The sequence below is a fragment of the Culex quinquefasciatus genome, chromosome 2 (assembly GCF_015732765.1).
Source record: "Culex quinquefasciatus strain JHB chromosome 2, VPISU_Cqui_1.0_pri_paternal, whole genome shotgun sequence".
Lineage (NCBI taxonomy): Eukaryota > Metazoa > Arthropoda > Insecta > Diptera > Culicidae > Culex > Culex quinquefasciatus.
Window position 1 is genome coordinate 4811154 of NC_051862.1, and position 25790 is coordinate 4836943.

The 25790-nt window shown below is 32.5% G+C and overlaps 1 protein-coding gene across 1 annotated transcript in view; it reads left to right on the forward strand.

Annotated features, from left to right (window-relative positions):
- The window catches only part of LOC6050613 (limbic system-associated membrane protein), a 171884-nt gene that overhangs the window by 59761 nt on the left and 86333 nt on the right, over positions 1 to 25790 (forward strand). The window lies entirely within an intron of this gene.

Consider the following 25790-nt stretch of genomic DNA (forward strand, 5'->3'; position numbering starts at 1 on the left):
AACATTGTAAATCGGACCATTAGTTGCTGAGATATCGACATTAGAAAATTGTGGGTTGTTTGGGTGAGACTTAGAAAACATCAAATTTCCTATTTTTAAACCTTTGTATATCAATTGCTCAGCAACTTAGCGTCGTATCGACAAAGTTCAAAAATGCAAAGTATAGAGAATTTTCTCAGCTTTTCAAAAATATGTTTTTCAAAAGTGGGCAAACATGTGCACTTATTTTGAAAAATAAAAAAACTGCGACTATTTTGAAAAAAGTTACCTAAAAATGGCCTTGACTTGAAAACGGTGCACTTTATCAAAAATTCACTAAAGTACTTTTTGATTGAAAATTCGATATAACATCAAAAAATTAGGTTGAAAAATTTGCGACCAATTTTTGGATGTTTTGAAAAAATCAGTATTGATTTAAAATATCATAATTCAGTCGAAGATTTTTTGCACACTCAAAAAGTTCTTGAAAAGTTGGCAATTGATGTCCCCTAAAAAATAGCAAAAAATAATAATGCTTTTTTTTGCAAATCAAGTTTTAGTGACTAAAATTGAAATTAAAAATTACAATAAAAAATTCTGTGTATATTTTTTTTCATTAATCAAAAAATAAAAAAAATGATAATATGGATCTGATTTTTTATGAAAGCAATTTATTATGTACCTATTTCTCTTTTATCGTCTTCTCTTTTAACGTTAACCATTGAAGATCTGGCAACCCTTTTCATTATTTAACCACTTCAGCAGGATCTTAGAGTGAATGCTACAAGTTTCGATGAAAATAACAACTAGCCCTTTTTATCTAATTAGGAGGCAGATATTTGAAAATCAATCTTAAAAAAGGTAGAGGGTAATTCTCCGCCAACTCACACAGCAGTTGCCCCGACCCCTCTTCGATTTGCGTGAAACTTTGTCCTAAGGGGTAACTTTTGTCCCTGATCACGAAACCGAGGTCCGTTTTTGATATCTCGTGACGGAGGGCGGTACGACCCTTCCATTTTTGAACATGCGAAAAAGAGGTGTTTTTCAACAATTTGCAGCCTGAAACGGTGATGAGATAGAAATTTGGTGTCAAAGGGACTTTTATGTAAAATTAGACGCCCGATTTGATGGCGTACTCAGAATTCCGAAAAACGTATTTTCATCGAAAAACACTAAAAAGTTTAAAAATTCTCCCATTTTCCGTTACTCGACTGTAAAATTTTTGGAACATGTCATTTTATGGGAAATTTAATGTTCTTTTCGAATCTACATTGTCCCAGAAGGGTCGTTTTTTCATTTAGAACAAAAATTTTCATTTTAAAATTCGTGTTTTTTCTAACTTTGCAGGGTTATTTTTTAGAGTGTAACAATGTTCTACAAAGTTGTAGAACAGACAATTACAAAAAATTTGATATATAGACATAAGGGGTTTGCTTATAAACATCACGAGTTATCGCGATTTTACAAAAAAAAAGTATTGAAAAAGTTACTTTTTGCGTTTCTCTTTGTTTCGTCGTCCGTGTCTGTCGCGGATGACCATGAACGGCCATGATCGATGATGATTAACTTTTTCAAAACTTTTTTTCGTAAAATCGCGATAACTCGTGATGTTTATAAGCAAACCCCTTATGTCTATATATCAAAATTTTTGTAATTGTCTGCTCTACAACTTTGTAGATTATTGTTACACTCTAAAAAATAACCCTTCCAAGTTAGAAAAAACACGAAATTTTAAAATGAAAATTTTTGTTCAAGATGAAAAAATGACCCTTCTGGGTCAATGTAGATTCGAAAAGAACATTAAATTTCCTATAAAATGACATGCTCCAAAATTTTTTACAGTCGAGTAACGGAAAATGGGAGAATTTTTTAAACTTTTTTAGTGTTTTATTCGATGAAAAATACGTTTTTTCGGAATTTTGAGTACGCCATCAAATCGGGCGTCTAATTTTACATAAAAGTTCCTTAGACACCAAATTTCTATCTCATCACCGTTTCAGGCTGCAAATTATTGAAAAACACCTCTTTTTTCGCATGTTCAAAAATGGAAGGGGTCGTACCGCCCCTCCGTCACGAGATATCAAAAAACGGACCTCGGATTCGTGATCAGGGACAAAAGTTACCCCTTAGGACAAAGTTTCACGCAAATCGAAGAGGGGTCGGGGCAACTTTTCCCGATTTCGTGTGAGTTGGTAGAGAATTACCCTAGAATGACCCTTAAAATATAAATAAGACACTACAAAAAATTCAAAAACATTTCATAAAAATAATCGCTACAATGTAACAAACCAATCTTCTCGTTCAACTTAATCGACAATCGTTCAAATTCACAACACGTCTCTCCAAAGTACCCCGTGACTGCTAACTCTCCTCTACCAGCTCGTTGTGGCTGCGCTCCATTGTCAATTTCCATGCAATTACGGTTCTTACAGCGGAGCTCCATCCTCTTCACACACACCGGAAGAGCCGCAATCTGGTCGACCCTAACTGTGCCAAAGGCTTCGTGACGAGAGAAGCTAAGTGCATAATTTAATTTACTCTCACCGAAGATTTGCCTGCCGGTGATGGCGGTTGTGGAGGGTGGGGTGGCTTGCGGTGCCAATTTCTCAGGGGTTCTCAAATTGATTTTTGATGAAATTTTTAAACAATTTTGATTTTAAACAATATTTTTATACGGATAAATGTAGAATTGAACTACTTTCTAAATTTAAAAAATTCTAAACTAAAATTAAGGTACCACTTGCTACCCAAAAAACCCACAAACAAAGACAAGCTCGTTTCATGGTTCCAATGGCCAAGCGACAATCAGACTGCATCGTTGAGAAGGACACCGGAGAAAGGACAGAGCTCCATCTATAGGTGAATCATTTGACGAAATCTGACCGTCATTGAAAGGCAGGCTGAAGGGGACAAGCACAAGCACATAATTAGACCAATTGAAGTGAAGTCCCTTCCCTGAACTGCCTGAACTGCTGCAGCACGAGATCTGTGAAGTGATGAGATGAGATGAGATGAGATGCTGCTGCTTCCGCAGGATGGATGGATTTCTGAAGGACTCAAACCGAGAATCACTCTAGCGTGAAGCTAATTAAGAGAAAGTGCATATTTTTGGAGATGATGCTCGGGGAGGGATGGGGGAGGATAGCTTTCCGGTTGAGTGAGGACAAGTTTAATTACTGGGAAGAACTTATGCTTGGATGGAAGCGAAATTTAGCCTAATTAGTGGAATTTAGTTAAAACTCTGGTTAAATTTATTTACATTTCGAGAACAAAGTTACCAGAGAAGGTCGGTTGCAGTAAGAAATTCTTTCAGTTTGCTTAAAACTGAAATGAAATTTCAAATAAATTTGAAAACATGCCAAATAAGCACAGTTCCAGAAACTGAACCTGTCCCATCACTCTCCAGAGAGCAAATGGATTTTCCGAAAAATTGCCTTGAAATACCGGAAAAAACTACCCTGGCAAGATGTCACCTGTGAATGCACCACATCAAACCAAGGTGTCCTCAGGCGAACACGAATGCAATTTCGTCAATCTTTTCGTCCATAACCAACTGCAGCATTGGCTTCCTGAAAACTGTTCTAACCTGACACAAAAAAGAAAGAAACTGTGGAATGTCCTGTCCGTCGTCCCGACAACTAGTCATCGTGATTTGTAAGCTCGTCACCCGTTTCTGTCGGGAAACTGACCGGATACGGAACCAGCGTAGGAGGACGAGCGAAAACTTTGCTTCTTCTGCTTTTCCAAACATCCGTCATGTGAATGATCTGTCTGACATGGAGAGGAACTGCAAAAAAAAAGGACAGGAAGGAGGCAAACACGCTGGAGGAGAAACAGTTTCATTCTCAGAATCTGAATGGATGGTGGAACTTTGTCACGGTTTTTGGTCATAATTTAACATTTTTTATCATTTCGATTAATTATTATGTTTATTTTTTTGTTATAATGTTGTTCAAATTGCTTCTTTTTGAGAATACTGTATGAAATAAAATTGAAGGACAAAAGGTCAAATAGACAAAAAGTTAAAAGTGGACAAAAGTTTTTGTCATCAGCGAATAAAAGCTATTTTATTTGAATGATCGATCGACATGTGCCAGGCTTGACAAAAAAACCTTTTCACATTCACTTTTTTCCCTTCGACCTTTTGTTATCCATTTAAAAAAAAGCTCAGTCAGTTCCCCTTAATTTTGAGTTCAATAGACGTGCACAAATATCACTGTATTTAACATTTTCAATCACATTTAATACTTACAGTTATTTAAGAAAGAATCAATTCTGTATTTTTTTCCAACGGGAGCAAATGACCCACAGGGATAAAATTTCCCCAAAAAAATAAACAACAACAATTCTGTAAAAAATGATTTTTCGATTATTTTTAAATTTAAGTTGTAACTAAAACAAAACAATAAAATAAACAAATAAACAACAAAAGACATTTTAGAAGTCTAAGTTGCAAAATAATGACTTTTTCAGTACTAGTTGAATTTTCCATCATGGGGTTGTCTGATAAATCGAGGTTTGCAACGAGTTGCTCACATTTTTTGCAATTGAGAAAACAGTTTTGAAAAGGTGTTAGGTGTTTTACATACAAATCAGACTCGATTATCCGAAGGCCTTGGAAAAATGTCACTTCTGATAATCAAAATTTAGGATAATCAAATAACGAAAAAAAAATTTTTTTTGATGTCTAAATTTTGATTGTCGAGCTTAGGTATGACCCCTAAACTACGCTAAAAAGATTTAAAATAATTAAATCCAAGATGGCGGCCGAAATGGCGGTGATGCAATATTGAAAAAAAAAATAAATAGGCAATCAACAACTCAAATTAGACTTAAACGGGGTCGTAGAACTCAAATTTTCTGATAAAAACAACAAAATTCAAAAATACAGAAAAAAACAAATTTTTGGTTCGTGATTCGATTATCCGAAGTAATAACCTTCGAATAATTGGACTTCGGATAATCGAGTTTGAAATGTATTTAGTTTTCATCACGAAATGGGAAGTATTCAAAAATCAGGGGATTTTCCGAACGATTTGGTGTCTTTTCGAAAAAAAAAAAACTTTCTGATTTTTTGTGAGGCTTTCTATCACTGAATGTTGAATTCACAAAAAATGTATTTTTAAAACTTCGTTTTTTTTCAAGGTTTTGTTATAGTTTTTATTGATTGCAAATTTAATTTTACATTCAAAACTAAAACCAACAATTTTTTTGAAATCATAACAAATTTAAAGATTTTTTTGCACATTTTGGACTTTTATCAAAAAATTGAATTTAAATAAATAAATACAAATTGAAGTAAAAAAAGTGAAATTTAAAAAACAGCAAAAACAACTTTTTCACACCTCTAATAAAATAATACTAATTAAAATACAGATTTTAGAAATTTCACATGCTATTTTTGTAAGGGGACCATCCATAAACCACGTGGATACTTTGGGGGGGGGGGGAGGGGGGTAACAGATTCCCAAAAAAGTGTCCACTTGGTTTATGGATGGTCCCAAGGACAGTTGCTAATTTTGTATGGAAAATTATATGGACAAATTCATAGTGCAAAATAGCAAATCAAAAAAATTGCCAGTTTAAAAAATAAAACAATTTAGGTTCGATAAAGTGTTTATTTCTTTGGGAACAAAAAAAGCATTTTTTGCGCTAGATTTAAGAACAGTGCCAAATCTGTTACTGGAGAATTGCTTTTTCATGTGAATTTTGGAAAAAAAACTGAAAATATAGTCAAACAAAATTTAAAGTATCAATTTAAGTTGCAAAATCAAAAGCAAATTAAAAGTTGAAAATAACTTTGAACATTTTCAAACCGTTTTCAAGTTTTCATAAAATATTACGAAAATCTTAGGAAACTTTATCCAATTTTCATTTTTGAATTTTGAAACATTCTGACTATTGACTGCTTTTTGTAGTCTGTTAGAGATGAAATTTGGTGAAAATTGAGTTCAACTCACGCTATCTCGGAAACCATTGATTCGATTTTCATTAATTTTGATAAATTAATTCATGGTCTAGATGTTTAAATTTCGAAGTATTTTTTTATAAGAAGAGAAGAAAATATCACTCAAGTTTTATTTTTTACATTTATTTACAAAACATGTATTAAAATTGTTTGAAAATAAAAAAATTGTATTAAGGCACGGCGTGTTTTCTAGAACATTCTTATCAGGAAAAAATAGTCATCGCCACTTCCAAATGAGTCTTATAGGAAATTTTCTCAGCTTTCCAATGCTTCTAAAAGCGAAATGTTTCGTCGGGAAATTTCTGAGATATCTCTATTATAAGTTTTTTGGTTTAAAATTCCTTTATTATTTATTGGAAACTTTATACTAACAGTTCAGAAAACTTATCAAATGATGTGTTTCATGAGTCATTTACTCATCAAAATGTTTGCACATTTTGATGAGTAAGACAAGAAACAACTTTGTAGAAGATTGCAAACCGCTAAACATGTAGAAAATTATGTTTTGTCTTAGTTTTTGAATATATGCGATTTATTCAGAATTTAAAATCATAAAACAGTGTAAAAATTTATTTTTTACAAGAATTATTTGATAATTACATATTTTTTGTGTACAAATATCACGTGTCTACTCTGATTTAGCTTGTTCAACCGAAACTTTAGCAGGTTTGTGATTGTTAATGGTATTATTGAATTTTAATGAATAAATTTGATATTTTAATTTTAAGCTAACATTAACCAGGAACATAAATACAAATATGATTTGAAATCGAAAATGTACTACATATTACTGTAGCATATCAAAAGTCATATTTTCATGAGTATAAAATAACTTACTTTAGATAAAATTTTATGAAATGTTTTCTATAGGAAATGCATTTAAAAGTAGCAAAAAAACTCGAGTCTTCCAATTCAGAATTCTGAAAACACCGTCACAAACATTTATTTTTGTTTGAACAAAAATTAAATAATATTTCAACAAAAAAAATCTAACAGAAACTTTCTTTCCATACTATTTGAACAAAAATCAAGACATATATATTTTTTTAAGATGAGATTGAAGATGAGAGTCTTATAAGCTTCTAAAATATTGCTAATTCCTTGATCATTTAATACAAAAAAAATGAAACAATCATTTCATACTAATGAAAAGTATTTCTCCTAAAGCTAGCAACAGTAATTTGCAGTATAATTTCGAGTATAAAACATGTTTTGTATCCATGCAACTAGTTAGTGTTTGATTAAGGAAATATGATATTTATTCATCAAAATCTTGTAATACCCTATCAATCTCAAACCTGTAGAAATTTCGGTTGTATCAGCTAATTCCAAGCTGAATCAGAGCAGACCGGTGTTATTTGTACACAACAATTATGTAATAAACTATTTGTTCTTATAAAAATAATATTTCAGTACGGTTTTATTATTTTTTTATTTGATAATATAAATCCCACATATTCAAAAATTCGGTTAAAACCTGATTTTCAAAATGTTTAGCGGTTTGCAACCTTCTACAGAGTTGTTTCTTGTCTTATTTTGCACATTTTGGTCAGTAAAATACACATGAAACACATCATTTGACAAGTTTCCTGGACTGTTATTTAAAAGTTTCCAATAAATGATCAAGGATTTTAAAAGAAAAAACTTAAAATAGAGATATCTTAGAAATTTCCCGATGAAACATTTCGCTCTTAGAAGCATTGGAAAGCTGAGAAAATTTCCTATAAGACACTTTTGAAAGTAGTGATGACTATTTTTTCTCCTTAAGGTTGCCTAGAAAACACGCCGTGAAGGAATCAAGCTATTAGCTGTAAAATATAAATGTTTTATTTCCATGCAACTTTTTTTCTGATTATAACCTACAATTTTTCCGAAGACATCGACCAGCTCGCTTAATTGAATGGTGCCAAGTATAGAAAAGCTTATGATTTAATTAAGCTTCTTTTGACAAAGATATTTTATGGTCAAGATTCATGAAAGTAAAAAATAAAATAGAAAATTTACGAAATTCTAGGGAATTACCAAAAAGGATTTTTCAGTTAAATGTTTCCTTCCCCCACCTTAATTTGGCGTTCGTGTGTTTGGTCAACTCAAAACTCGAAACAGTGTCCAAAATTATTAGTTTTCGAAATAATTGCTGAAGAGTTCAACAATAAAATCGCAGTCAAACTCCACAAAAGCTTAACATTTGAACTTTTCAGCACTCGAAAGGATTCTGATAGTTATTTTCAGTACTGTTATTTTTGGCGAAGAATCACTGGAAAAGGGAGTAGTTTAACAGCGTTTCTATTTTTCTTACATTGATTACATTATTTATTTAATTTTTCAGCTTTCCAAAAAGAACACATTTTATTGATCAGTTTCTTAGTACAATCAATGCCGCTGGAATTCCAAAAAGAGATGACTAGATCATCATTTTTCTCAATTTAATTTTTAATAACTTAAAATAAATTGAAGGATTTTTTTGATCGATTTTGTGTCTTCTGCAAAATTGTAGGTATGTATAAGGACTACACAAAAAAAAATTATACACGGTAATTTCAAATTTCACTTCTTGTCACTAAAACTTGATTTGCAAACAATTGAAATCGAACCATTAGTTGCTGAGATATCGACGTACGAAAATTGTGGGTTGTTTGGGTGAGACTTAGAAAACATCATTTTTTTTTGTTTTTAAACCTTTGCATGGCAATATATCAGCAACTAAAGGTCTTATCAACAAAGTTCAAAAAAAGCAAAATATAGAAAATTTTATCAGCTCTTCAAAATAGTAGTTTATGCAACAAGTTGCAAAAAGAGGATTTTTTTCAGCACGAGTCGTACATTTATCCAACGAGGTTCACCGAGTTGGATAAATACGAAGAGTGCTGAAAAAATCAAGTTTTGCAACGTGTTCCATACAACATTTTTTGCACTTCCAAAAAACACACACTGAGTGAAATTTTATGTCAAATTTTCATGTATTTTGTCGATAAATCGTTTATATCAACAAAATGTTGAAAAGTGTTACTTTTCGAAATAAGAGCTGAAAAGTTCAACTTTTCAGCACCCATTTCAGTGCTGAAAAGTAGAACTTTTCAGCATTTATTGTGAAAAGTGTTGCTATTCGATTCAGTTATTTTTGGTACAGAAAAGTAGGCTATTTCGTCGTTCAAGAATGACAGGAAAAGTAAGTAGTTTCAAGACGGAATTGCAAAAACTACTATTTCAAAGAGTTGGCAAACATGGGCACTAATATTCAAAAATAAATAACTGCGACTTTTTTTTCCAAAAAAAATACCTAAGAATGGATATAATTTTAAAACGGTGCACTTTATCAAAATTTCATGTTCGATTTTAAATCGAAAAATTTAGTTGGAAAATTGTTGCGACCAATTTTTCAATTTTTTGAAATAATCAGTATTGATTCAAAAATCAAAACATTTTTTGTCCGTTCTGAAAATTTCATTTGATCTTCTATAAAACATATCAGAAAATGAAAAAAAAAAATAAAATAAATAAAATTGTGTTTTTTTTTGCAAATCAAGTTAAAGTGACAAAAAGTGAAATTCATAATCACTAAAAAAATTATCGTGTATCATTTTTTTCAGTGTTGTCCATATCCATACCTACAACTTTGCCGAAGACACCAAATCGATCAAAAAATTCCAATGGACAGCTGCCAAATTAGTATTGAAAATTATATGAACAAACTAAATATGCAAAATGGCTTCTTTGAGCATACCGAAGGTACCACAAAAGTTTCAGCAGAATAAAAGTACAAAAATTAAAATTTCAAAAAAGACTGATTTCGTAGAGAACTTCTCAGCGCAAAATTATGGAAAGCTGAATTTGTCAGAGAATAAATATTTTTCTTTTTGATTTAAGAGTCATTTGAGGGCATTGAAAAATCAAAGTAAATAAATTTGAAGCATGATTCAACATTGTCTTTCCATAGTGCACTTCCAACGTTCGCAAAATCCAGTCCACGGTCACAGTGTTCGGATTTTATGAACTCAATTCCAAACCGCACCATCCAGTATGTTGGAAAATGTTGCTGCTGGCCCACATGTGAAGAAAGCTCTGACTCTGCTGGCCAGTCGTCGTCGATGGTGTCCTCGTCGGTTGTCCCCAAAACGAGACAGATGGATTGGCTTGTCGTCTGTCACAAAATGCTCCCTCCTCCCCTCTCTTCAAACTACCGCCTCGGAAAGGGATGACATGGCGAATAAATACGGTTATGTAAATTTCAGAAAATAGACATTCGGATTCGCCTGGCCTTTCACACTGGGAACGCTGGAAAAGTGAGTTTGTCGCTGGGAAGGGACTCTGTAGTGAAGACGAGTTGATGAAATATGCACGAGCAATATGTGGCCGAGATTGTGTGTGAGTGAGTTTGTGTGCGTTATTTCACGTGGTGGTGCATTCATCGGAAAGGATACGCTGCTGGACACGTGCAAGATTAATGAACGGAACGGAATAGTGCAGAGCGCAGTGACAAGGAAGTGGCTTCTGAAGGTTGAGAGAGGAGGGTTTTTACAACTACTGGGTAGGTTTGAAGTGACAACATGAACTGCGTGTGTTTTCGTCAAATGGTGGACAATTTACGCGGTTGGTTTTTTGGACTGATTGGAATCGACACATTATGTCCTTTAAAAGATCAATTTGGGTTTGTGAAACTTGTCAATCAATTTGGAGCTTGTATAAGGTTCTACAAAAGTGTAAATTTTGAGCGCTTCATGAAATTTGTCTTTTGTTGATTGCATTATTGAGTAATTTGCAATAACCGGATTTTATGACGAATATCTGTATTTAATTTTGTACATTTGAATACTCCACAAACGTTTGAGATAATCAACAAAACCTCAATCATCCTCTTATTTTAATTGCAGTGCTCATTCCAACCAAAGTCTAGCCTTTTCAGCTAGCTTCCCCAATTTCCTTGCAATGTTTAGGATTATCTCCGGCCAGTGACAGACTTAACTCAACCAAAAGACTAAAGAGAGTCCGTTTTTCCCGGAACCACCCACCCAGACAAACCCAAAATCCAGCCAAACCAAGCTTTCGGCTAACCCTTTTTGCTTTCGCTTTTCCGGTTTTCCGGGAAAAACTTCTCCTCGCCAAAAAGTAGTTTCGCCCGCTCTCTATTTCTGTACATGTTTAGTGTATATAAACGATTAGAATAAAGAGTATCGCCGTCTCTGGACAACCGGACACCGGAAAAAGCGGTTGCAAACAATCTCGAAAGCCACAAATAAAACTATCTCCGGGGTTTTTCGGGCGGCTGAGCTTTTATCCCGAGCTTCTTTTTTAACGAGTGCCTTTTCCGGACGGTCAGCCAACCTCCCCCACTCTTCGGTCCGAACTTGTGATGAAAACGTTTGAAAACGATAATTCTAAACGGCTGTCGTCCCGAATGAGTCATGCCGCCCCCTCCTTTTCTAATCCAGGTCATCGGCTTCCGAGAAAAACGGATGCTGGGTTTTCTAATTGCTTGAGGGGGATGGAACATTCCCAGAATTGATCCACACACGCCAAACTTTCTCCCGGTAACGATTTCGGTGGATTTGAAAGTTGGATTACCTTCCAGCTATTCCCCCTCCCCCTCGTTCCAAAAGTGCCAGAGACCACCAGCAAAAGCGGAAGGTAATAAATTCCAATTCATTTGAGTTTGGAACCAACTCCCAAACCCCTTCCGGGTGAAGTGGAACCATTTTCCGAGTGTGCTGCACCACTGACAAAAAAAAAGAAGAGTGGTGAAACAAATAAAATATACAATCAAACTCTAAAGTGGAGTTTCAGCTCTCGATGGGGCTTGGAGGACGAGGAGGACGATATCGTTTGAGCCGGACCGATGAGATTAACGAGGAACAGTTTGTTTTGTGACTCTAGACTCTGGAGTGGACTTTCGGTCCACTTTCACATATCTTTCCACGTCCAAAGTGGATGTGTGTGTGTGGCAGAAGAAGAGATAGTTTTTGGAACGAAATGAGGTTAGATAAATGGAATTAAAGTTTTATTGTGTTTATTGTGGCTACAGCTAAACGGACAGGGGGGTGTCTGTGAAAACATGGACCGTTTCGGAAAGTTTTTGGGTCAACCAAAATCGTTTAAGATGTTGTGATGATGGAAATGGTGAGTTAAAGAGAGATTTGATTAAATTTTATAACAACTTCTATGACTTATGTGTGAGCTTTGAAGAGTTTTGGAATAAATTGAACCGATTGGCTCTTTTTAATGACTCAGCTGAAAACTGCTCAAACCAATTTCAATTATACAAAAAGAAATCATTTGAAACGGTTAAAACCTAAAACAAAAAACAAATACAAAAAATCAAAATTGACAAAATTGACAAAATTGACAAAATTGACAAAATTGACAAAATTGACAAAATTGACAAAATTGACAAAATTGACAAAATTGACAAAATTGACAAAATTGACAAAATTGACAAAATTGACAAAATTGACAAAATTGACAAAATTGACAAAATTGACAAAATTGACAAAATTGACAAAATTGACAAAATTGACAAAATTGACAAAATTGACAAAATTGACAAAATTGACAAAATTGACAAAATTGACAAAATTGACAAAATTGACAAAATTGACAAAATTGACAAAATTGACAAAATTGAAAAATTGACAAAATTGACAAAATTGACAAAATTGACAAAATTGACAAAATTGACAAAATTGACAAAATTGACAAAATTGACAAAATTGACAAAATTGACAAAATTGACAAAATTGACAAAATTGACAAAATTGACAAAATTGACAAAATTGACAAAATTGACAAAATTGACAAAATTGACAAAATTGACAAAATTGACAAAATAGACAAAATTGACAAAATTGACAAAATTGACAAAATTGACAAAATTGACAAAATTGACAAAATTGACAAAATTGACAAAATTGACAAAATTGACAAAATTGACAAAATTGACAAAATTGACAAAATTGACAAAATTGACAAAATTGACAAAATTGACAAAATTGTCAAAATTGACAAAATTGACAAAATTGACAAAATTGACAAAATTGACAAAATTGACAAAATTGACAAAAATGACAAAAATGACAAAATTGACAAAATTGACAAAATTGACAAAATTGACAAAATTGACAAAATTGACAAAATTGACAAAATTGACAAAATTGACAAAATTGACAAAATTGACAAAATTGACAAAACTGACAAAATTGACAAAATTGACAAAATTGACAAAATTGACAAAATTGACAAAATTGACAAAATTGACAAAATTGACAAAATTGACAAAATTGACAAAATTGACAAAATTGACAAAATTGACAAAATTGACAAAATTGACAAAATTGACAAAATTGACAAAATTGACAAAATTGACAAAATTGACAAAATTGACAAAATTGACAAAATTGACAAAATTGACAAAATTGACAAAATTGACAAAATTGACAAAATTGACAAAATTGACAAAATTGACAAAATTGACAAAATTGACAAAATTGACAAAATTGACAAAATTGACAAAATTGACAAAATTGACAAAATTGACAAAATTGACAAAATTGACAAAATTGACAAAATTGACAAAATTGACAAAATTTACAAAATTGACAAAATTGACAAAATTGACAAAATTGACAAAATTGACAAAATTGACAAAATTGACAAAATTGACAAAATTGACAAAATTGACAAAATTGACAAAATTGACAAAATTGACAAAATTGACAAAATTGACAAAATTGACAAAATTGACAAAATTGACAAAATTGACAAAATTGACAAAATTGACAAAATTGACAAAATTGACAAAATTGACAAAATTGACAAAATTGACAAAATTGACAAAATTGACAATATTGACAAAATTGACAAAATTGACAAAATTGACAAAATTGACAAAATTGACAAAATTGACAAAATTGACAAAATTGTCGAAATTGTCAAAATTGACAAAATTGACAAAATTGACAAAATTGACAAAATTGACAAAATTGACAAAATTGACAAAATTGACAAAAATGACAAAAATGACAAAATTGACAAAATTGACAAAATTGACAAAATTGACAAAATTGACAAAATTGACAAAATTGACAAAATTGACAAAATTGACAAAATTGACAAAATTGACAAAAATGACAAAAATGACAAAATTGACAAAATTGACAAAATTGACAAAATTGACAAAATTGACAAAATTGACAAAATTGACAAAATTGACAAAATTGACAAAATTGACAAAATTGACAAAATTGACAAAATTGACAAAATTGACAAAATTGACAAAATTGACAAAATTGACAAAATTGACAAAATTGACAAAATTGACAAAATTGACAAAATTGACAAAATTGACAAAATTGACAAAATTGACAAAATTGACAAAATTGACAAAATTGACAAAATTGACAAAATTGACAAAATTGACAAAATTGTCAAAATTGTCAAAATTGACAAAATTGACAAAATTGACAAAATTGACAAAAATGACAAAAATGACAAAATTGACAAAATTGACAAAATTGACAAAATTGACAAAATTGACAAAATTGACAAAATTGACAAAATTGATCAAATCAAAATTCCGTAACTTACAAGTTATTTATTTTTTCATACCGTCATCAGGGGTGACATTGGGCCTGGGATGAGATTAGGTCATACAAAAATGCTGAAATTTGTTTGACCCAATTTCAAAAGCAATTCCCAAAACGATATTATTTTTAATCACCGCCCCACAACAGTTCCATCAAAAGTTATTTAACAGATGAAAATTTCCCATCGTCTGCCGCTTCGGGACGTGTCACCATCACTATCAAGGTTCACATGCGTGTAATACCAGCTGACAACTTCAGTGTGTGTGTGTGCCGTGACATGATACATTTTCACGCACCAGCTACGATGGCGACATCCTTCCGTTGATCCATCAGGTATCTACTCCCGGGAAGAATTGGAGTGGAGTAGAGGTTTTGTTTTTATACACCTCCTCAACTTGTCAACGCACTTGCTCAGCTCAGGTGAGAAGGACGAATGAAATGTGATACCTTTGGGGGACACCTGACGAGTTATACTCAACTGTATCACGTAGGAATTGTTACTTTCGCAAATGGAAAATGTTGTTGTTTCCTGCGAAAGCCATTTGATTAACGAGATTGTTGATTTTGTTCAGTCTTACCTCTCTCTCTCACTCGGTTGAAAACTACCCAACAAATTGAGTTTCTGTTGCAGCAACTGGATAAACTTTGCGTTCAACTCCCTTCGGGCGGGGACTGTGAAGGTCCATCATATCGTTAAGGCAGACCAACTTTCCAGACAATCGTGGAGCAAGACTCTGACTCAAATTCAATTACGCAAACATCGCGAACCAAAACGAACGCGTCTCCCCGAATTAGCCCCGCCGTTGAAAGGTTAAACAATCAGTGCCGGTGGGAGGTTTGCACTGCGTTAACTGGAACTTCTGAACGCTCTGAACTCTTTGCAAACAAAACACAAACGCCACAAGTTTGGTTGCGGCGATGCTTAATTAAGTTACCCTCAGCAGCAGCCACTGCCATGGTTGTGTCTGCAGACTTTCAGGGGCACGGGCGAAAACCCGCATGAATTATTTAAGCGTTATTCAATTTAGCGTTTTCATTTGGGCGAGAAAAGTCAGCCCGCGCTGAAAGTTGCACGTGGAAACAAAAGGCGCGGTGGTTTTCCTGGTGGTCTGGGTTCGCAATTTTTCCACGTGTTGCTCCCAATCTCAACGCGTCGTAGGTCGGGAGGAAGATCAAAGTTGAAGCTACTGTGGGTGGGAAAGTGGGAGGAGGTTAGGCGGAGAAGTTGGGAAGATCAGCCACCCGTAAGAAAGCAATTTTACGCTTGTTATGATTTGTATTCATCTTGGGCGAAGAACCGTTTGGCAGTACAATTAAGTGCTCGGGGTTTTGTTCTTCGGGGAAAGTTAAACCAACTTTTGTTTTATGCTGAAGGAGATTTCAGCGTGGCATGATTTATTTTTAATTCATTTTCTTCATGAGATATTGAAGCCCGAAGATCCTAAAAAATTTGACAATTTTGACAATTTTGTCAATTTTGACAATTTTGACAATTTTGACAATTTTGACAATTTTGACAATTTTGACAATTTTGACAATTTTGACAATTTTGGCAATTTTGGCAATTTTAACAATTTTGACAATTTTGACAATTTTGACAATTTTGACAATTTTGACAATTTTGACAATTTTGACAATTTTGACAATTTTGACAATTTTGACAATTTTGACAATTTTGACAATTTTGACAATTTTGACAATTTTGACAATTTTGACAATTTTGACAATTTTGACATTGTTGACAATTTTGACAATTTTGACAATTTTGACAATTTTGACAATTTTGACAATTTTGACAATTTTGACAATTTTGACAATTTTGACAATTTTGACAATTTTGACAATTTTGACAATTTTGACAATTTTGACAATTTTGACAATTTTGACAATTTTGACAATTTTGACAATTTTGACAATTCTGACAATTTTGACAATTTTGACAATTTTGACAATTTTGACAATTTTGACAATTTTGACAATTTTGACAATTTTGACAATTTTGACAATTTTGACAATTTTGACAATTTTGACAATTTTGACAATTTTGACAATTTTGACAGTTTTGTGTTTTTTTTTTTGTTCTTGACATGAAACTATTAAATTGTCAATTAGTTTTCATCAGAATCGCTACCAATTTATTCGCTTATTCAATGTCCGTCTAATCATCCCACAAGCTGATGTCGTGCTTTGTTTGAAAATTTGAACTCAATGTTTTCACCAGAGCTAAATGCTTGGCCTAAAAGTGGTTTGTCAGTCTGCCAATCAGCTGCTGACAATGTAACGAATCACGGTGGGTTTTTAAATTGAGTAATTGGGAGACTTCAACGAAATTCACGTTCTTGTTTTGTGACAAATTATGATTCATCAATTTTAATATTATGGAAAATAAAAAAATCATGATAGTTAGACCTTTTTGCCTTTCTTACTAAAGAAAGGTATAGGTTTTACTTTAAGGCTGGACGTCATTTTCATCTTCGTAAATTTGTCGATTCAGCATGAATTTTCTTCGGAAAAATCGTCAAAAAATCACACTGCATCGATTTCAGACGCTCTATCGATTCACCTTGACAGAACTCACCTATCTCCAACCCTCGAATTTTGAGAAAATAAATTCCGTGGAGTTCGAGTGATGTCCGTATGTGGTAAATTTTTTACCAAATTTTGTGTCGCGTAATCCTCGGCTCCCTATTTTCGATTTTGATTGTTCCAAGTGCATTTGAAAGCTGGTGTGCTGAACAAGGGTCATTTTGAGACCGAATTTCGAAATATCCATCTGTTTTCGGATGCGGCCAGACTTTTCAACAAAATACACAGTTTTCAAATGAAAATATGGTCAAAATTTTTCATTTTCATATCTTTTATTTATCTCAAAAATTGCATTTTTCGAGCTCTACAACCTCCCAAATTTTCATCCAGATCCATAATCTGGTTCTGGAGTTAGAGCCGTTTGATTAACCTACCAAAAGAAAAAAATTCCCTAAAAAAAGGTAAAAACCCACCTGGTGACCTTTGCCAACACTTTTCATTTCCGATTTTATCCGAAATTTCTTTCTACACTCATAGTACAGACCATGAGTGAGCATCTGAAACAAATTTGACATCTATCGGCAATCTGGATCAATTTTTAGAGCGATTTACTTTTTGCCTTTCTTACTAAAGAAAGGTATAGGTTTTACTTTAAGGCTGGACGTCATTTTCATCTTCGTAAATTTGTCGATTCAGCATGAATTTTCTTCGGAAAAATCGTCAAAAAAATCACACTGCATCGATTTTAGACGCATCGTCGCCAAGTCGACAAGTTGTCAAGTTGAGCTTCTAATGCTGGCGCGTACTGCTGGCGCGTCCTGTTATTTGGATCCAATATACTCTAATATGTGTTGGGTGCACCATCGATTTATTTTTGCTACTATAGATATCGTATATTTTTCGGCTCTTTAGTATTATCATTATATGCATAACTGTCCAGTATTTGTTTTGAAACCTGCGACATGAGACCATTATGCGATTTAAATTCTGTCATTTATTTTTGTTGTGTGGTGGTCTAGAGGTTTGTGTCTTAACTAATATTTTATCTAGATCAGAGGCAAAAGATTTAAATCTTGAGAAACATTGAGGTGAATTTGAAAGAGCTTTTAGAGAGTGGGGATCTTTTTAGAAAGTGGGGATCTTCTTCGAAAGTTCTTGGCTTGCTTCTTGTTGTTGGGTGAAAAAGGAAAGCTTTGATCGCAAGCGAGCGAGGGAGAGAACTTATATTCCTTTCCTCTCCACACTCGCGCTCACCGCACACGGCGCCTTGTGCTAAAGAGGTGATGGTGTAGAGGTAAAATTTCAAGCGTTGTGTTGTTGTTTTTTTCGTTGCCAACTGGTGCTTCTTCTCGCTCGCGGGCAAAAATCGCTGTCAACAGTGTCTGCGGCACATTCTGAAATGCCGCGCGGCGTGTACCTTTGAAAAACGGACAATACCAACACACAAAAGGGCTCGTACCAAAGCTAAAAAACCAAAACCGCGGTGTGCGTTGTCACTGGCACATGGGAAGCTTGCTATGATCGCGTTTGTCATAAACGCTTGTTTGATTACAAACTTACAAACATATTGTACGATTGAAAATATTCTTTTGGTGAAAATTGCGTTTTTTATTTCCTTTGGAAATCATATCATTTGTAATACATTGCTTTCATCATAAGACTTTCTTTTGTGCTGACGTTATAAATAAACAAAGTCGATGTTATGAATTGAAAAAAGTTCTACCATTGTTATATTCTTTAGTAAGAAAGGCTCTATCTCACCCCAGGTGGGATTAAATCGGGTTTTTAAAGCAAAAATTAAACCCACCGCCCTTTTGCGCTGCACTTTGGGTGCACTCCCGGCCAAGTTAATTGGATAAATGAAACGGAGCAAACCGCCAGCCGGCAACGTCGTCGTCAACGTTGACATCGTCGTCATCATCCCAGAGGAAAACGCTCGACAAACAACAACGCTCCCCGAAAGCAGCAGCAGAGCAAGTTTTCCGAATGTTTGAATAAATTTCACTATTTAATGAGCTTGTTATTTGAGGTGGCAGCAAATTGTTGTTGTTGTTGTTGAGGATGTTGGGCATGTTCTTAAGGGACCTAGAGGGGACTTTGGGGGGAAGGAGGACAACGTGGCCACTTGAATTTGAAAAGAGGACACGACGTCGACGACGATGTTATTCGATGCACTGAGCGGTGCTTGTAAGGATGCTGGACAAATAGGAAGAAATGGACCGTGGAGGTTGTGAGAATGTGGGAACACCTCTTATCAATTCATACCAGTCCAAGTCGAGTGGGTAGAATGTAAGAGGGGATCATTACGAAGACTTGGTGCTGCAATTATGCTGAGCAGTGAGGTGGAATGTTGGTTTTGCTTGTATTCATTGTGATGTCAATATTATCGTTCTTGTTCGATTATCATTTCGATTAGTTACGCTTCAGTCGAATGTATAATTTTCAAGTTTATTTTCCTATTCTTTTTTCAAGACAATAGAAGCTCCCAATTAGATAACAGTATGCAAGCAGCTTTGAAGTTGATTACAATTACATTTCTCAGGACTCTCCCACACAGTACTGTGAGTATGCACTTCTAATTATAGAGCAATTCTTGGTTCTCCGTAAGTAAATCGAATATCAGAACATCCCACTTAAATTACTTTACCATATCGTTTGTGGTGTCGTAACAGCTCCTACAACTCAGCATCAGTATCCAATTACATTAGCCTCCTCCAGGAAATCCAAACAATGCTGTCAAAGCAAAGCACTCCTGCCCAACCCACACACACAGCTGGAATACAAATCATACCACATTTCCCGTCCCGAACGCCCAACCGACAGAAGTCAGATCCACAATTTCTAATAATCTACATCACACTTTACTTGGTATGAATTATTTCTGCTTTCCCAACTTCACACCAACTGTTCTGTCTGGTTCCAGAGAGAGATAGAGAAAGAGGGGAAAACAGAACATATGCACACCAACTTCCTGCAACTTGCACCATGCAAAACAAGTCCCGAGCGCAAGGAGATGCCAAATCCTCAACCAAAATTGAATTTTCCTACCCAAAGTAACAAATTCAAACCGAAATCAAATCCCATCAAAACTTTGCCCAACTCCATCACCACCAGAAATTTTCGGTTGTAAAAAAAAAACTTTTCTCAACACATTCTAAACTCTAGCTCAGCCTGACTGCAGGAGAACGAAGGCCTCCCAGGAGCCCAACTTTACAATCAAGTGGAAGGAAACAGTTTATGGTTGTGCCGGTTCTTTCAGGGGCCCTGCAGAGCCTGGGCTCGACTGCTGTGTGGCGGAGTGCGAGTCCTTTTGGCATGGTCTGTCTCAGTGGCACTACTTGGAAGAGAAAGAGAGAGTGAGGCCACTGAGACCTTCACGCTTGGTAGATTCTCTGTATGGTGTGGATTGCGAACAGCTGCAAGGATTAGGATATCTGAAAATTTATAAATTAATTTATTTCTGTTTTGTTTTTTTTTTTTCGTCAAGTTGAGAAAGTTCAGCAATAATTTAGACTATTTTTTAAAAGATTAATTCGAAAATTTTGAAAACTTTGTGATAATTTCTTATTTTAATAAGATACCATAAATGTTTAACTTTGTGTTTGAATTAGGAGTTTTAGGTGCTCTTCCTATTCTTGCCTTTGGACTCCTGTTGAATGTTCCATTTTACCAAGGCGAGTCCCTTTTTTATACATTTTGCTTATCAAGAGTCCTTTTGTCTGGCTTCGATGGATATTTTGAAAAAAAAATCGTTAAATATTTTTCAACATTAAATTTTCTGTTTTATCAAATGATTTTTTTTGTTTTCTATTTATCCAAAATAATAAAGTTTTTTGTCAGTATCGCTATTTTTTTATTTTCAGTGATTTGTATATTTCAAATATTTTTAGGTGATTTTTATCAATGCATTCAATTTTAGTTCAATGCCAAATTCAAAAATAACTCTGCAATCCGATTAAAAATAATAAGGTGAAAATCATATTTTAAACAGTTAAAAATTGTTTTTTCATTATTCAATAGAAATATCGAATAAGAAATAAAAATAAACATAACAAAATTAGCAAAGGATAAAACATAAGGGTCTGCATAAATTTGTTTTTTTGCTTAGTGATAGTCAAGCTAAAAAAAAATAAAAATTTTTAGGTGACCAAAAACGGACGGAACGAAAAAAATGTTAGAATAATCTTTTTGTTCAAATTGTAAAAATAACTTTTTATATTATGTTTATAATTTTCTTTTCAATCAGCTTTAAAATTTCTGCAGAAAATTTACCAAACTCGTCTAAAATTACTTGCTATTATCTACCAAAAAGTTTGGCAGTGATTTTGAGTGAAAAATTTAGAACTAATTAATAATAAATATAGCGAAACAAGTTTTACCTTGTATTTTGAAAATCAAACAATAAATTTAAAATTTATTTAAAAATAAATAAATTTGCATTTGGCACTCGCATGGCAACTTAACATTTCTAGATCATCGCTTAATCAATTTCATCAATTTTGTCAATTTTGTCAATTTTGTCAATTTTGTCAATTTTGTCAATTTTGTCAATTTTGTCAATTTTGTCAATTTTGTCAATTTTGTCAATTTTGTCAATTTTGTCAATTTTGTCAATTTTGTCAATTTTGTCAATTTTGTCAATTTTGTCAATTTTGTCAATTTTGTCAATTTTGTCAATTTTGTCAATTTTGTCAATTTTGTCAATTTTGTCAATTTTGTCAATTTTGTCAATTTTGTCAATTTTGTCAATTTTGTCAATTTTGTCAATTTTGTCAATTTTGTCAATTTTGTCAATTTTGTCAATTTTGTCAATTTTGTCAATTTTATCAATTTTGTCAATTTTGTCAATTTTGTCAATTTTGTCAATTTTGTCAATTTTGTCAATTTTGTCAATTTTGTCAATTTTGTCAATTTTGTCAATTTTGTCAATTTTGTCAATTTTGTCAATTTTGTCAATTTTCTCAATTTTGACAATTTTGACAATTTTGACAATTTTGACAATTTTGACAATTTTGACAATTTTGACAATTTTGACAATTTTGACAATTTTGACAATTTTGACAATTTTGACAATTTTGACAATTTTGACAATTTTGTCAATTTTGACAATTTTGACAATTTTGTCAATTTTGACAATTTTGTCATTTTTGTCAATTTTGTCAATTTTATCAATTTTGTCAATTTTGTCAATTTTGTCAATTTTGTCAATTTTGTCGATTTTCTCAATTTTGACAATTTTGACAATTTTGACAATTTTGACAATTTTGACAATTTTGTCAATTTTGTCAATTTTGTCAATTTTGTCAATTTTGTCAATTTTGTCAATTTTGTCAATTTTGTCAATTTTGTCAATTTTGTCAATTTTGTCAATTTTGTCAATTTTGTCAATTTTGTCAATTTTGTCAATTTTGTCAATTTTGTCAATTTTGTCAATTTTGTCAATTTTGTCAATTTTGTCAATTTTGTCAATTTTGTCAATTTTGTCAATTTTCTCAATTTTGACAATTTTGACAATTTTGACAATTTTGACAATTTTGACAATTTTGACAATTTTGACAATTTTGACAATTTTGACAATTTTGTCAATTTTGTCAATATTGTCAATTTTGTCAATTTTGTCAATTTTGTCAATTTTGTCAATTTTGTCAATTTTGTCAATTTTGTCAATTTTGTCAATTTTCTCAATTTTGACAATTTTGACAATTTTGACAATTTTGACAATTTTGACAATTTTGACAATTTTGACAATTTTGACAATTTTGACAATTTTGACAATTTTGACAATTTTGTCAATTTTGACAATTTTGACAATTTTGTCAATTTTGACAATTTTGTCATTTTTGTCAATTTTGTCAATTTTGTCAATTTTATCAATTTTGTCAATTTTGTCAATTTTGTCAATTTTGTCAATTTTGTCAATGTTGTCAATTTTTTCAATTTAGTCAATTTTGTCATTTTTGTCAATTTTGTCAATTTTGTCAATTTTGTCAATTTTGTCAATTTTGTCAATTTTGTCAATTTTGTCAATTTTGTCAATTTTGTCAATTTTGTCAATTTTGTCAATTTTGTCAATGTTGTCAATTTTTTCAATTTTGTCATTTTTGTCAATTTTGTCAATTTTGACAATTTTGACAATTTTGACAATTTTGACAATTTTGACAATTTTGACAATTTTGACAATTTTGACAATTTTGACAATTTTGACAATTTTGACAATTTTGACAATTTTGACAATTTTGACAATTTTGACAATTTTGACAATTTTGACAATTTTGACAATTTTGTCAATTTTGTCAATTTTGACAATTTTGTCATTTTTGTCAATTTTGTCAATTTTGTCAATTTTATCAATTTTGACAATTTTGTCAATTTTGTCAATTTTGTCAATTTTGTCAATTTTGTCAATTTTGTCAATTTTGTCAATTTTGTCAATTTTGTCAATTTTGTCAATTTTGTCAATTTTGTCAATTTTGTCAATTTTGTCAATTTTGTCAATTTTGTCAATTTTGTCAATTCTGTCAATTTTGTCAATTTTGTCAATTTTGTCAATTTTGTCAATTTTGTCAATTTTGTCAATTTTGTCAATTTTCTCAATTTTCTCAATTTTGACAATTTTGACAATTTTGACAATTTTGACAATTTTGACAATTTTGACAATTTTGACAATTTTGACAATTTTGACAATTTTGTCAATTTTGTCAATTTTGTCAATTTTGTCAATTTTGTCAATTTTGTCAATTTTGTCAATTTTGTCAATTTTGTCAATTTTGTCAATTTTCTCAATTTTGACAATTTTGACAATTTTGACAATTTTGACAATTTTGACAATTTTGACAATTTTGACAATTTTGACAATTTTGACAATTTTGACAATTTTGTCAATTTTGACAATTTTGACAATTTTGTCAATTTTGACAATTTTGTCATTTTTGTCAATTTTGTCAATTTTGTCAATTTTATCAATTTTGTCAATTTTGTCAATTTTGTCAATTTTGTCAATTTTGTCAATTTTGTCAATGTTGTCAATTTTTTCAATTTAGTCAATTTGTCATTTTTGTCAATTTTGTCAATTTTGTCAATTTTGTCAATTTTGTCAATTTTGTCAATTTTGTCAATTTTGTCAATTTTGTCAATTTTGTCAATTTTGTCAATTTTGTCAATTTTGTCAATGTTGTCAATTTTTTCAATTTAGTCAATTTTGTCAATTTTGTCAATTTTGTCAATTTTGTCAATTTTGTCAATTTTGTCAATTTTGTCAATTTTGTCAATTTTGTCAATTTTGTCAATTTTGTCAATTTTGTCAATTTTGTCAATTTTGTCAATTTTGTCAATTTTCTCAATTTTGACAATTTTGACAATTTTGACAATTTTGACAATTTTGACAATTTTGACAATTTTGACAATTTTGACAATTTTGTCAATTTTGTCAATTTTGTCAATTTTGACAATTTTGACAATTTTGACAATTTTGACAATTTTGACAATTTTGACAATTTTGACAATTTTGACAATTTTGACAATTTTGACAATTTTGTCAATTTTGTCAATTTTGACAATTTTGTCATTTTTGTCAATTTTGTCAATTTTGTCAATTTTATCAATTTTGACAATTTTGTCAATTTTGTCAATTTTGTCAATTTTGTCAATTTTGTCAATTTTGTCAATTTTGTCAATTTTGTCAATTTTGTCAATTTTGTCAATTTTGTCATTTTTGTCAATTTTGTCAATTTTGTCAATTTTGTCAATTTTGTCAATTTTGTCAATTTTGTCAATTTTGTCAATTTTGTCAATTTTGTCAATTTTGTCAATTTTGTCAATGTTGTCAATTTTTTCAATTTAGTCAATTTTGTCAATTTTGAGCCCGATCGAAGATTTTTTTTGGTTTATGCTTTTCTAAATGGAATTGCATATGTAGAGAGTGCGAGCATAAGAATTAATATTTTAATTGCAATTGTTCGGAAACCCTACCATAAAAGCAAAGTAAAGAGCAAAAAACAAATGCAAACCTCAACCAAGGACTGCCTCGTAATACGGGCAGGCGCGTCACAAGGCGAAAAGCTCAGAAAGCATTGTGTGAAATTGGTACATAAATATGGAAAGTTTTTATAGTTGTTAATACGAAAACTTTCCGAAGTATATAATTGCTCGGTGTGTGTGTGTTATTATTAATATTTCAAGATTGCACGCTGTGTTGGCAAGAGGGGAGAGTGAGAGTGTTTTGCTGCCACACTTGCTCGTGCTTAACTGTGCTCAGCGGGTTGCATACCTTGCAGGCAAAGAAAGCGAACTAGGAAGGGGGGGGTACTTTACCCGGCAGGTGGCATTGGTTCTGCCCAGCCGGCCATGACGACCTTTGGAGAAGTTCAAGCTCTTCTTGCACGGACACACATACAGAGAACATGTCACACATACAGAGAAAACAGAAGGTTTAGTGGTTTTCAAGCTCTGTGGAAATCGCAGCCAGAGGAAACTCTCGGTAGGACCCGACACGATGATGGTGGCATTTTATTGCTTTTCCCTTACAGTCGTAACCAGCGTGCAGAGCACTTCAACGATTTGTTCTGAAGAAAAATGAGGTGACTGTGCAAGGGAGGGGGAGCGGCCCCTCTTCTGATTGGAACAACTAACGCAGCAGGATACCGGCACTGGAGGTGGTGACCTTTAGTGTGCTCATGAAAAATTTGTTGCTGCTGCTTGCTACTTGGCAAGTGTGAGTGTTTTTTTTCTGCTGTGAAAAAAGT